We start from the raw sequence: 12,838 nt of genomic DNA on the forward strand, positions 1-12,838 counted from the left end.
AAAGGTATGTTAAGTCCTAACCCCTAGTACCTTTGAATGTGACCTTGCTTGGAGATGCAGTCTTTACGAATGCAGTTAGTTAACATGCGGTCATAGCAGAGTAGAGTAGCCCTAATCCAAAATGACTGGTGTCCTTGTAAGAAGAGACACAGAGACAGAGGCGCAGAGGGAATACAGCCATGGGAAGACAGAGGCAGAAGCTGGAGTTATGCTGTCGCAAGCTAAGGAACATTTGGGCTACCAGAAGCTGGAAGAGACAAAGAAGGATCATCCCCTAGAGCCTTCAGACAGAGCATGGCCCTGTAGACACCCTGAATTCAGAAGTCTAGCCTCCAGAAGTGTGAAAGAATACATTTCTGTTGTTTAAGCCACCCATTTTGTGCTACTGTGTTGCGATGGATGGCTTTTATGTGGCTTTTCTTGCCACGGTCTTGTAACTCCCACCAAATGACTGGGCAGGACTATGCAAATGAGGTGCTTGTGGCCCACCAAGCGGATTGGATAGTTTGCTAATAATACAAATAAGGTACATGGAAGGCTGTGGAGGTGGGACCATGCAAATAAGGTGTATGAAACCCTAACAAGAGGATTGGTCAGTTTTGCTATCCCACTAGGCTTAAAAGAGAGCCAATCCCAGAGCAAAGGGGGGACCTCACAACCACCAAGAAGAGATGGGAGTGGAGTGCATCCTTTGAACCCTGGATTCCTGTGCTGGGAACCTCCTGGACCCAGGAGATGGAGAGAGGAGCTGTAATACAGAGCACAGCGAGAGACGGCAGCACAACAAGAGTAAGAGTGATAGCTGCAGTGGGGCTTGCCAACCTGAGGAACAAAGAGCTGTAGCACTTTCCCAAGAAGGCCCACAGCAGGGCCCGGCAGAGGGCGAGAAGAAGTGTCCTGATTGAGGAACTGTGTCCTGAGTTGTTCCTGATAACTTCCGAGTTGGTTCCATCCACAGTTGTACCCTGTTACTTCCCTAATAAGCCCCATAATCACGAGTATTGTTTATGAGTTCTGTGTGGCCACTGTAACGAATTATCGAACCCGGCAGAGAAGTAGAGAATACCACGGGAGGGACCGCCTGGTGACAGAATTGGTAAAAAGGTTAGAGGGTGGAGGCACGTCTGACCTCTGCCTCTTAGCTGTCAGCCTTGGGCTGTTGATGCTGATAAAGATTCTCCCCCCTCTTGAAGTTAGAGGAGGTCAGACACCGTGGAGCCATTTTTACAGGTACTTTGTTCCCGCACCCCTAAGAAATGAATACTCTGGGTACTTGTTAGAAATGAAAATTGTAAGGCCCTTCTCCCCCAAAACCCAAACCCACTGCCTTTGAGTTGATTTTGACTCATAGTGACCCTATATGACCGAGTAGAACTGTTCCATAGGGTTTCCGAGGCTGTGATCTTGACGGAAACAGACTGCCACATCCTTCTCCTGCAGAGCAGCTGGTGGGTTCGAACCGGCGACCTTTAGGTTCTCAGCCGAACACTTCACCACTGCACCACCAGGGCTCCTCTTCCCTCTCCCCTAGACCCACTGAGAAAAAACTCTGGGGGCAGGGCCCAGCAATCTGTTCTTAGCAAGACCTCTAGGTTATCCTGATGCACACTCAAGTTTCAGGACCACTGGTTAGACTATTCAGGTTTAATCCTAAGATAGAATACTACTGGGGTTTTACTTTCAGAAACTGTTTCCCTAGAGGCGTGGAATTTGAGTAAAAGCAAGTTGTTCTTTAGTTTCAAATGCTCCCCCGTCACTTTTTTTTTCCACTGAACTTGGCTGTTGAGGTTGCTTTATACCATTGCCCCTATTGTGTCTGTGATAGTCACAATAAGTTGGCTCTCTCAACATCTACTCTCAAAACTCTTGCCTAGCGTGGCCAGAAGATTTTCCAGCCTCTTCCCCACCTTGAAGCTAAGGGAGGCTACGTGAGAGGAAGGCTTCTGGGGGGGTCCTGGGGAAGGTCCCCCCACAACATAAATAAGGATAAATGCAGCTGCAAGGCCTTTTCTCCTTCCGCATTCTTCTTGTCTGGGACACGAATGTGATGCCCAGGGGTGCGTAGCCACCTTGCAAACATGACATGAAAACCAAAATCCTGAGGGTGGTATGGAGTCCCTGGGTAGTGCAAGAGGCTAAAGCACTCTGCTGCTAACTGAAGGGTCGGAGGTTCAAGTCTACCTAGAGGTGCCTCGAAAGAAAGGCCTGGTGATCTACTTCTGAAAAATCAGCCATTGAAACCCTATGGAGGACAGTTCTTCGACACACGTGGGGTCTCCATGAGTCAGAATAGACTCAAGGGTAACTGGTAAAGACTGTAGAGCAGGAAAATAGAAGAAGCCTGAGGCATTGATGACCTCGTTGGGTCACTACGCCAACCTTGGACTGTTACCTCCTGCTTTCCTGTCATGGGGTAAAAATGAACTGCTTTTGTTTAGGCCACTGTACTTTGGACTACCTGTTACTTGCAACCGAATGTATTTTTAATATGTGTGCAGTGTCAGGGCCTACAGTCTTTCCAGGCTCTGTGTGAGATCTTAACAAAAAGGGAAATGTATTGACTTTAAAATACGAAAAAAAAACCCAGCATAAAACAGAAATTAATATGACTATAAAACATAACTTTGCCCAAGAGACAGAAAGGGCCACACGAACCAGAGACTTACATCATCCTGAGACCAGAAGAACTAGATGGTGCCCGGCCACAACCGATGACTGCCCTGACAGGGAGCGCAACAGAGAACCCCTGAGGGAGCAGGAGAACAGTGGGATACAGACCCCAAATTCTCATAAAAAGACCAGACTGAATGGTCTGACTGAGACTAGAGGAATCCCGGCGGTCATGGTCCCCAAACCTTCTGTTGGCCCAGGACAGGAACCATTCCTGAAGACAACTCATCAGACATGGAAGGGACTGGACAATGGGTTGGAGAGAGATGCTGATGAAGAGTGAGCTACTTGTATCAGGTGGACACTTGAGACTGTGTTGGCATCTCCTGTCTGGAGGGGAGATGGGGGGATAGAGAGGGTTAGAAACTGGCAAAATCGTCACGAAAGGAGAGACTGGAAGGAGGGAGCGGGCTGACTCATTAGGGGGAGAGTAAGTGGTAGTATGAAGTAAGGTGTATATAAGCTTATATGTGACAGACTGACTTGATTTGTAAACTTTCACTTAAAGCACAATAAAAATTCTTAAAAAAAAAACAGCTTTCTCAATTGACAACTATATTAATCTCTTGTACTGGTGATATCAGGTGATTTCTAGATCAGTGATTTCCAAAGGAGGGCAAACATTCCATAGGGAATGCTCAGAAATATCTAATATGGTAAAGAAAGAGAATATTCAAAAGTTTATGTATCATTTTTATATTCATACTTTTAAAATTTTATATTTATATATGTATGCATTATTCAGAACAGACTAAATTAGGATGTGGTAACAAACCACCCCAAAATCTCAATGGATTAACACCACAAAATGTATTTATCTCTCACGCAACATGTCCAGACTAGGCTGGCTGGGGGCTTTGCGCCACTGAGTTAACTCACAGACCCAGGTGAGTCTCTACTGTCCTGTAGGTGCACCACTGTGAACACATGGTTTCCTCTACTGCCAAAGCCTGTCACGAGGGCAACAAGAGAACTCTGTAGGGTGTTCACCACTTTGCTGCCAGAAAGCCTAGTTGCCCAAATTCTGAAGAAAGAAAGAATCAAACATTGGAGATCACTTGTAATACTTGCTACAGTGTATTTTTTACATATATAATGTATACATAGAATAATATGTAAATATGATTTTCAAATGATGAATATGTAGAGTATATTCCCTAAAAATTTTATTGTGTGTGATTAAAAAAATTGGAAACCAAAAAAAATTTTTTAAAATACCTAACTTTATGTCAACATCATTAATCGTGAAATCTAGCCTTTGCAAAAATGCCACTACATACGGAAAACAATTTGCCAGTTAGATGATCTCTCTTTGCAAGAATGCAAAGTGGTGTGTGCTGATTGCAAAGGAGCCATGGACCATAGCAAATTAAATGAATAACAATCAAGTAATTTACATTACAAAAACAATGTCAAAATTTTCTACAGCAAATATATATATATGTATTTACACATATATATACACATACATATATAATCATCGTGGAATGTGGGCACATTTTACACTCTTGGATAAGAGCTGAGTTGGGACATTCAAAAGCAGGGGGCCCTTACAATAGCTGTGCTATCACACAAGAAGTATGCTTTCAGGGTCCTTAAGGACGTTTTCTCTGGAGTTAGGTGAAATATACTATACTTTACACCAGTTGAAAGGTGAAGCCTCTAGGATGAGAAACTCTTGCCAAGATGAGTTTCAGGAGCAGGAGATAGAACAACTAAGCTTCTTGGTTTCCAACATTGACTCTCTAGGGGTGGACGCTGGGCGTTGTTCCCAATATCACTTATTCCAGCCACTGTTATTTTGCCTTGTCTGTTACTCAAAGCCAATGAATCCTAACTGATACATAGTTACGTTTGATTTTTCAAAATACATACATACGTATAAATTTCAAAATACATATGTATAAAAATATATATGGTGTTGATAGTGGTGGTGTTCATACAACTAGATACAATGGCCCAAACTCATAGAACTGTACACTTAAAATGGATGAATTTTATTGTATGTAAATTACACCTCAATAGAGTTGGGGAGAATTTTGTTGTATGTTAATTATACCTCAATAAAGAAAAAGAAAAGTGGTTACGGGGTGGGAGGGGGGAAGGGGAAGTTGTTGCTTGCAGGGCAGTGAGCTGTTGTTAAGGCCGATGGAAGAATGTGGGGATGAGTAGTGGAGATGGTTGCATGGCCTGGTGAAAACAATTGATGTCACTGAATTACACCTGTAAAAAGTATTGAAATGGCAATTTTCTTGTTTTATATGTATAGATAGATACTCACCACAATAAAAAAAAAAAAAAGGTAGAGCAAAAATATCTATGCATCTAACACTTTCAGCACAAAAAGAAAACCAAAAAGGAAGCTTGCCTTTTCTTTGCATGTTACGTCCTTAAGCTTGTTTCTGTTTTGTGTTTAACTTTATCACTCAAAAAGTAATGCATGAACGTGGAAAATTTTCAAACTATAACAAAAGGTTAAAATAAATATTAAATTTATTTATTAAAAATAAGTATCCCAGGCCCCCTGACAGTAATTCACTCTTCCACGTTTCTTGGGTATCCTCCAGAAATATTTTATGCGTGTACAAGTGTAACTGCAGGTGTGTGTGTGTGTGTGTGTGTGTGAATACTTTGGGGCTATTAAACCAATGTGTAAAAACACACTGGTTCTACAATTAAGACACTCCACAGCCCCAAGATCCGGAACCCTGCCTAGGGGACGCAGATCATAGGGTTCCTTGCAACATGCAGAGAGCCTTCCCCTGTCTCCCCTAACAGCCAGGTCACGCAAGAAGCTTAGAGCCCTTGTGGAAAAGGAAACCAAAATCAAAAAACCAAACCCAGGGCTGTCATGTTGAGTAGAACTGTGCACCATATGGTTTATTTGGATGTAATCTTTACAGAAGGCGACCTGCTAGGCCTTTCTTCTGTGAAGCCGCTGGTGGGTTTGAACCAACAACCCCTAGGTTAGTAGTTGAATGCAAACTGTTTGTGGCACCTGTAAGAAAGGAAGGTATGACTTAAAACAGCCGATAAAAGTCATACAGGTACCCCCAGGGAGCCACTAGGAGAGTTTAAGGAAATTAGTTTACAGTTCTCCAACTCCCTCTTGTACCTCTATCACCGGCTCTTCTCTCCTACCCGCTTTGTGCAATAGTTTCCTCCCACTTTACAAAGGAAAGCCACGCCTCTCACCATTCCTGACTTTTACCGTGTTAACCTCCAGGGCACCACATGAAAGGGCAATTTTTTTTTTTTTTTTTTACCAGCCACTCTCGGGCCCTGCTGGTACAGTGGTTAAGAGCTTGGCTGCTAACCAAAAGGTTGGCAGTTCGCATTCACCAGCTGCTCACTGGAAACCACAAGGGGCAGTTCTACTCTGTCCTGTAGGGTCCCTACGAATTGAAATCAACTCGACAACTAGCTTGGTTTTGGTTTTACCGACCATTCTAATCAGAGCTATGATAGATGGACTCTGATAGAGCGGGAAAAAATGTGAAACAGAAGCTCAAATTCCTAAAAGAGACAATAACAACAAAAAATAGACTTGCTGGACTGGTTGAAACTGGAGGACTCCCAGAGACTATTGCCCTGAGATACTTTTCAAACCTCGAGCCAAATTTAGCTCCTGAGGTCACTTCATAGCTAAATAACAAATTGGCTCAAAAAATAGTATTATTTCTCACCTGTAAGTAAGTACTGTGCTCCTTTAAAAAATCACCTATGTATATGAGACCAAATGGTCAACAATGACTTTAAAACAAAGATGAGAATGTAAGGGGGCAGGGAGACTAGATTAATGGAAACAGAACAACCAGAACGGCACTAATGAGAACTTTCAAAAGTTGTGAAGAACGTAACCAATGTCACTGAACAACTTACAAAGAAATTGTTGAATGGGAGCATAAACTGCTGTGTAAACCTTCAACAAAAGCACAATAAAATATTATTAAAAAGAAAAAAAGAACAATTTGAGATATTGGTGACCATAGCTCTCCTTAAATCAGTCCAGAAGAAAGGTTTAAATGTTAACACTTTACGGTCATGGGAAAAAAATAAAATTAATTATTTAATTTCAATTCTTAAACATTATTATTTCCAAGAGGTACAAGGGACTGATCAATAAAAGACTTTAAGGCCTAAGCCTATAGTACATTAGGATAAAATTTTGTATATGCTGTCTATAGGAGACACACCTTAGGAAAAAATTTTGCGAGGGAAGTAGACCCTATGCTGAAGAGTCAAAGGAGGCGAAGTAAAGTTTCCGTTCTGTTGTTCATGTATTTCTTTTAATGGATAATGATTGAAATCAAGTTTTTATAGTATTGATATTCCATTAGAATAATTTAAGAGTGATGAAACCCACCTATAAAAAAAATAGTATGCAAAAATTATACCCTTTAAGTTTTTTATTTTTCAAAATGTACAAGTGTCTACATTGTTTTTGGGAAAAATTCTTTAGAAAATAAGTGAACAAAAAGCTTGAAGATGGGGGACTCGTTACGGGACGCTGAGCTTCTGGTAAGGGGGATGGAGAAATTTGGGACTGGATAAGGGTGATGCTTAAGCAACATGATAAACATAATTAATGTCACTGAGCTGTACATCTGAAGAATCCTGAAATGGCAATGTTTTGTTACATAGATATTTACCACACACACACACACACACACACACACACACACAAGCTTGAAGACGAGAGAGAAGAAAAGGAAGCCTGAAGCCCTGGTTTTCTGGTCCCGTGGACTGTGATGGGAGAACAGACAATCAGAAGGCTGAAGGCAGATTGGGGAGAGAGTGTGTTGGAAGGGACCATAAAGGCAGAGGGGCTTAGCCCACTTCTTTTTTTTTTTTAGTTTTTCATTCAAATTTAGTGAACCTCTTGCATTTTATATGGCGACCTGACGCCTGTTTTTTTTTTTTTTAATTGAATTTTAGATGAAGGTTTACAGCACAAAGTAGTTTCTCATCAAACAGAACACACATTGTGGTATGACATTGGTTAACAACCCCACGACATGTCAACACTCTCCCTTCTTACCCCTGGGTTCCCTATTACCAGCTGTCCTGTTCCCTCCTACCTTCCAGTCCCTGCCCCAGGGCTGGTACACCTCTTTAGTCTTGTTTTGTTCCATGGGACTGTTCGATCTTTGGCTGATGGGTGAACCTTAGGAGTGACCTCATTACTGAGGTGAAAGGGTGTCCAGGGCCATACTCTTAGGGTTTCTCCAGTTACCGTCAGGCCAGCAAGTCTGGTCTTCCTTTTTGAGTTGGAATTTTTTTCTACATTTTTATCCAGCTCTGTCTGGGACCCTTTATTGTGTTCCCTGTTAGAGCAGTCAGTGGTGGTAGCCGGGCACCATCTAGTTGTACTAGACTCAATCTGGTGGAGGCTGTGATAGATGTGGTCCATTAGTCCTTTGGAACTTAGCCAACTTCTGAGTCAGACTCTGAGGGGAGAGGGACTCTGTAAGGCTGTGCCCACAAAAGGAAGACCCCAGAAAGAATGGGCAGGCACTGCAGAGAGGGCCCAGTCAGCACTCCCAAGACTTCCCTGCATGCCACCTGCCAGGGTATGGGTGTTGGCAAGGAGTGAGGTGACCCTGCCAGAAGGCTGTCAGGGTGGGCAGCCTTAGCAGGGGCTGGGTGGAGGTTGTAGCAAAAACTTAGGAGGGTCTCCAGTACTGGGCCAAAGTGGAGGTCAGTCAGTGGGAAGAGTTCCTGGGCCTAGGCCAGGCCTGGTCAATAGATGCCAGGAGAAAGTGCTGGGATGGGACCCAACCAGATACCCTTGGAGAAGACCCACCAGTACTCAGCCAAAGACCAGCAGGAGGCCAAGGGGCCCCCTTGTCTCCAGTGCCACAGCCCATAAGCCACATCTTTTCTGAACACCTTGGAGAGAGGCTGGAGGGAACAGAGCTCTGAAAGGCTTGGTGGTAGCGCTGGTGGTGGTTGTTAGCTGCCCTCAAGTTGCCCCCTCTCCACCCTGACTCACGGTGACCCCAGGACCATTGTGATCCACAGGATTTTTATTGGCTGATTTTCTGGAAGTAGATCACCAGTCCTTCCTTCCTAGTCCATCTTAGTCTGGAAGCTCTAGTGAAACCTGGTCAACATCATAGCAACACACAAGCCTCCACTGAAGACAGGTGGTGGTGGCACGTGAGGAGAATTGGCCGGGATTAAAGCCAGGTGTCCGTCATGGAAGGCGGGGATTCAACCACTGAACCACCACTGCTCCCGAAGGCTTGATAGTCACTTGAATTCTCCAAGCAAAGTCTAAATTCCCCAAATATACTGTTTAAAGCAGTGGTTCTCAGCCAAGGCCAGAAAATGCATCACCTGGGAAACTAAAAAACAAAAAAAGACCAAAGCTTGGGTCCCACCTGGAAGGATTCTTATTTAATTGCTCTGGGGTGCAATCGGGCATCAAAGTTTTAAAAAACCTTCCCATGTGACTTTTATACGCAGCCACAACTGAGAACTCGTGGGACATAAGGTATCCCAACCAATTTTTATGCTTCTGGAGTTCTTGGGGAAGGAGGTAACCAGATTTTAATGCATTTAGCTTCAAGGTGGGAGCCTTTTGAAAAGGGTGAAACTCAAAAATCCTGAGCGGGAGCTTCATTTTTGTATAGATTGAGCATTGGCTCAGGTGATGCCTCCTGGATGTGTGAATTTTCTAAACTTTTGACAGGTTTGCCTTTATTTCTGTGAGATAAGCCTCCTCACTATGTTTCCCAGTTAGCGTGTCCTCGTGAGGATGTACTAATCACAAGGATAAGATATTGCCAGTCTTCATTCATTCAGTCATAGTGGCCCTTTTCTCCTTTATGCCATTCATTGTTTCCAGGTGTTACTGGCTCCCTTCTTCTCTAGTTTCTGAACAATAAATAATATCTTTCCGATAAGGAATAACGAACGCATTACAGTGGTACCTTTCAAGAGACTTGAATTCTAATAAGTTATTCTTATCACGCATACATTAACATCTTGGTAGGGTTTACCACATCCTGGGGTCTGCTGGGATTTACAGATCCCGGATAATGGGTATCAAAACCCATAACTCATAACAAAAATTCTGAATTAGTCCTTTAATCCGCAGTGCCTGCCATTAGTGAAAACACACGGTATCAACAAAAAAATTTAAAGGAGAAAAATGATCAGGTCGCCAAAGTGTTAAGGAATCAGATCATGCTCATGGTATCTCTTTTCTCTGCCTTGCTTCTCACTGGGGTGGGGACTCTACTCTGCTTAGGTACTCATCTGCGTGTAGTGCGAGTCAGTTTGTGAACAAGTGGCACAGCTTATAGGCAGGTTTGAGACAAACAGCCGTGCAGGTTGTGCACTGCACAAAGCCCCTGGCTACGGAAGTGAGTGGGGGTTAACATCCAGCTCCTGCTCTGATCAAGAACGCTTTTCCTAATTTGTCTTTCAGAGGAAGATCTTCTAAAATGTCTATAAGACCTCCCCATAGGCTGGGGGAGGTGGCTTAAAAAAGGTGAAGACAGTGGGATCACAAAATGAAGCGAATTTTATTGTATGTAAATTATACCTTAATCAAGCTGGGGAGAAAAAAAAAATCCAAAAGAATATGAAGAAAAGTGGTTTCCAGGGGTGGTAAGGAGGGGGAAAGAGGGAATTATTGCTCGGGAGGCTCGGAGCTTCTGTCAGAGGTGATGATAATTTCAGAAAGGGACAGTGGTGATGGCTGCACAAACCAAACAAACAAAAAACCCCAAACCCATTGCCGACTCATAGGGTTGCTATGGCAAGGGCCAGCCTGCGTACATATTTAATTTGGCCTATTCGGTATTTTTATGCATAGGAAAATTTTACATAAAAATCCAGATTTCCAGTTGTGAAAACTGCATGAGGGCAGTGTCTGACCTCCTCTAACTTCACAAGAGGGAAGGAGAACCAAGACTGATACCCAAGGCTTATTCCTATGAGGCATGTCAGACATGCCTCCTCTCTCAGCCATCTTTACCAATTCTGATGCCAACTGTCCCTCCCACAGCACTCTACACTTTCCTGCTGGGTTCGATAATCCATTGCTACGGCCACACAGAACTCATAGACAATACTTCATGATTATGGGGTTTATTAGGGAAGTAACAGGTTACAATTCAGGCTCCGGAACACTCAAAGATACAGTTCTTCCATCAGGATGGCCTCTTCCCAGCCATGCTTGCAGGCATGCCTCTCCCTGGCCCTAGGCCTCTGTCCAGAGGTGCTCAGCTTTCTCTTTCCATGGGCCAGGAAGGCTACCACACCATCTTCTGCTGCCAGGTCTTGCTGTCAAGTCTCTCCTGCCATCGCTTTTCACCGTTTTCAAGTTTATGGCTTGTTCTCTGTCTCCTGGGTCCAGGAGCTTCTCAGCACAGAGATCCCAGGTCCAAAGAACATGCTGGCTTCTGGCTGTTCTTCCTTGGTGGTGCTAGAATTCTCTGTTCTGCTCCGGAATGGGCTATCTTTAAGGCAAAACTAACCAATCCCCTTAGTAGGCTACAATTACCCTATCACACAGTTCTGTCCAATCACCTGGGTGGGAGTTTCACAACCATGGCCAGAAAGGCCACACAAAAGTAATCAGTCGCACTCCAACAGTTCTTCTTAAAAAATAAAGAGGTCTAGAAGTGATAGGTCTTCATTTCCACATGGCAACAAAATGTTGCCACTAGTGGATAAAGCGTATGGTCTCCGTCTTGCCACAGTGCTTATTACCATTCTCTACTCTTTCTACCTTGTTGGGTTCACTCATTTGCTTTACCTGCTTGGCTCCTATAGGTGTTTGGCTTGTTATCCTGCTATATCATCATATGCCTTTCTTTTTTAATTTCATAATCTCTTTTGCTCTTTTTTCTTTTTAAAGCCTAGTGTTTATTTTATGTTATGGCAGGTACATTCGAATTTCAAAAATTTAAAGCATGTAAAGATGAGACTAATATTGCATCGATAGTATCAATAGTTGATAAGTTTCTGGATTAAACTGTGTCCCCCCAAAGTACATATTGTATGTCCTAACACCTACACTAGTGGCTGGAGCCGTGGTGGTGAAGCGGTTAAGAGCTCAGGCTGCTAGCCAAAAGGTCAGCAGTTTGAAGCCAGCAGGCACTCCTTGGAAATCCTACGGGGCACAGTTCTTCTCTGTCCTATAGGGTTGCTGTGAGTCGGAATTAACTCGATGGCACACAACAACAGCAACATACTTGTGGTTATAATGCCATTTGGGAATGGGTGTTCTTGGTTATGTCAATGAGGCAGAATTAGTGCAGGATGGGTCTTAAATCAATCTCTTTTGAGCTATAAAAAGAGTAGGTTGAGCAAGCAACAAAGCAAGCAAGCAGAGGTGGAGGAAGATAGATACTACTTCACATGAAGATTGCTGGGGAGCCAGAGAAAAGAAGCTGAAGAGACAGGGGCCTTTCCCCAGAGCCAACCAAAAGAGAAAGACTTCCTATAGTGCCAGCGCCCTGAGTTTGGACTCCTAGCCCCCAAAATGTGAGAAAATAAATTTCTGTTTGTTCAAGTCACCTCCCTGTGGTATTTCTGTTATAGAAGCACTAGATAACCAAGGCAATAAATGACTAAGATTGTTTATTATAAATCCTGGTGGCATAGTGGTTAAGAGCTACAGCTGCTAACCAAAAGGTCAGCAGTTCAAACCAGCCAGGTGCTCTTCAAAAACCTAATAGGCAGTTCTACTCTGTCCTTTAGGGTCGCTATGAGTTGGAATCGACTCGGTGGCAACGGGCTTGGTTTCGGTTTTTCTGCTGTCGATTCTGACTCATACGACTCCACAGGGTTTCCAAGGCTGTAAATCTCTACTGAAGCAGACTGCTACATCTGTCTGCCACTGAGCCACTGGTGGCTTTGAAGCGCTGATCTTTGGGTTTGCAGTCAATTGCTTTAACCACTGTGCAACCAGGGCGCCTTTTTTATTGTATGACAGGGTAATAATATTATTTAAAGCTTGTTTTACGTGTAGATTTGCCTCATCTTTTCAATGACTACCCAGTATCCCTTTGAATGGATCCACCATCTCTTACTTAGAGCATTTCCCTGTTAAGGGATGTGTCGAGTGTTTCTAGTCTTTTACAAACAGTGCTGTGGTGAATATCCTTGCTCATACTTTGGACATAAGCAGTGGTGTGCCGGAACCAGC

This window comes from Loxodonta africana, chromosome 24 (genome assembly GCF_030014295.1).
Source record: "Loxodonta africana isolate mLoxAfr1 chromosome 24, mLoxAfr1.hap2, whole genome shotgun sequence".
NCBI classification, from domain to species: Eukaryota; Metazoa; Chordata; class Mammalia; order Proboscidea; family Elephantidae; genus Loxodonta; species Loxodonta africana.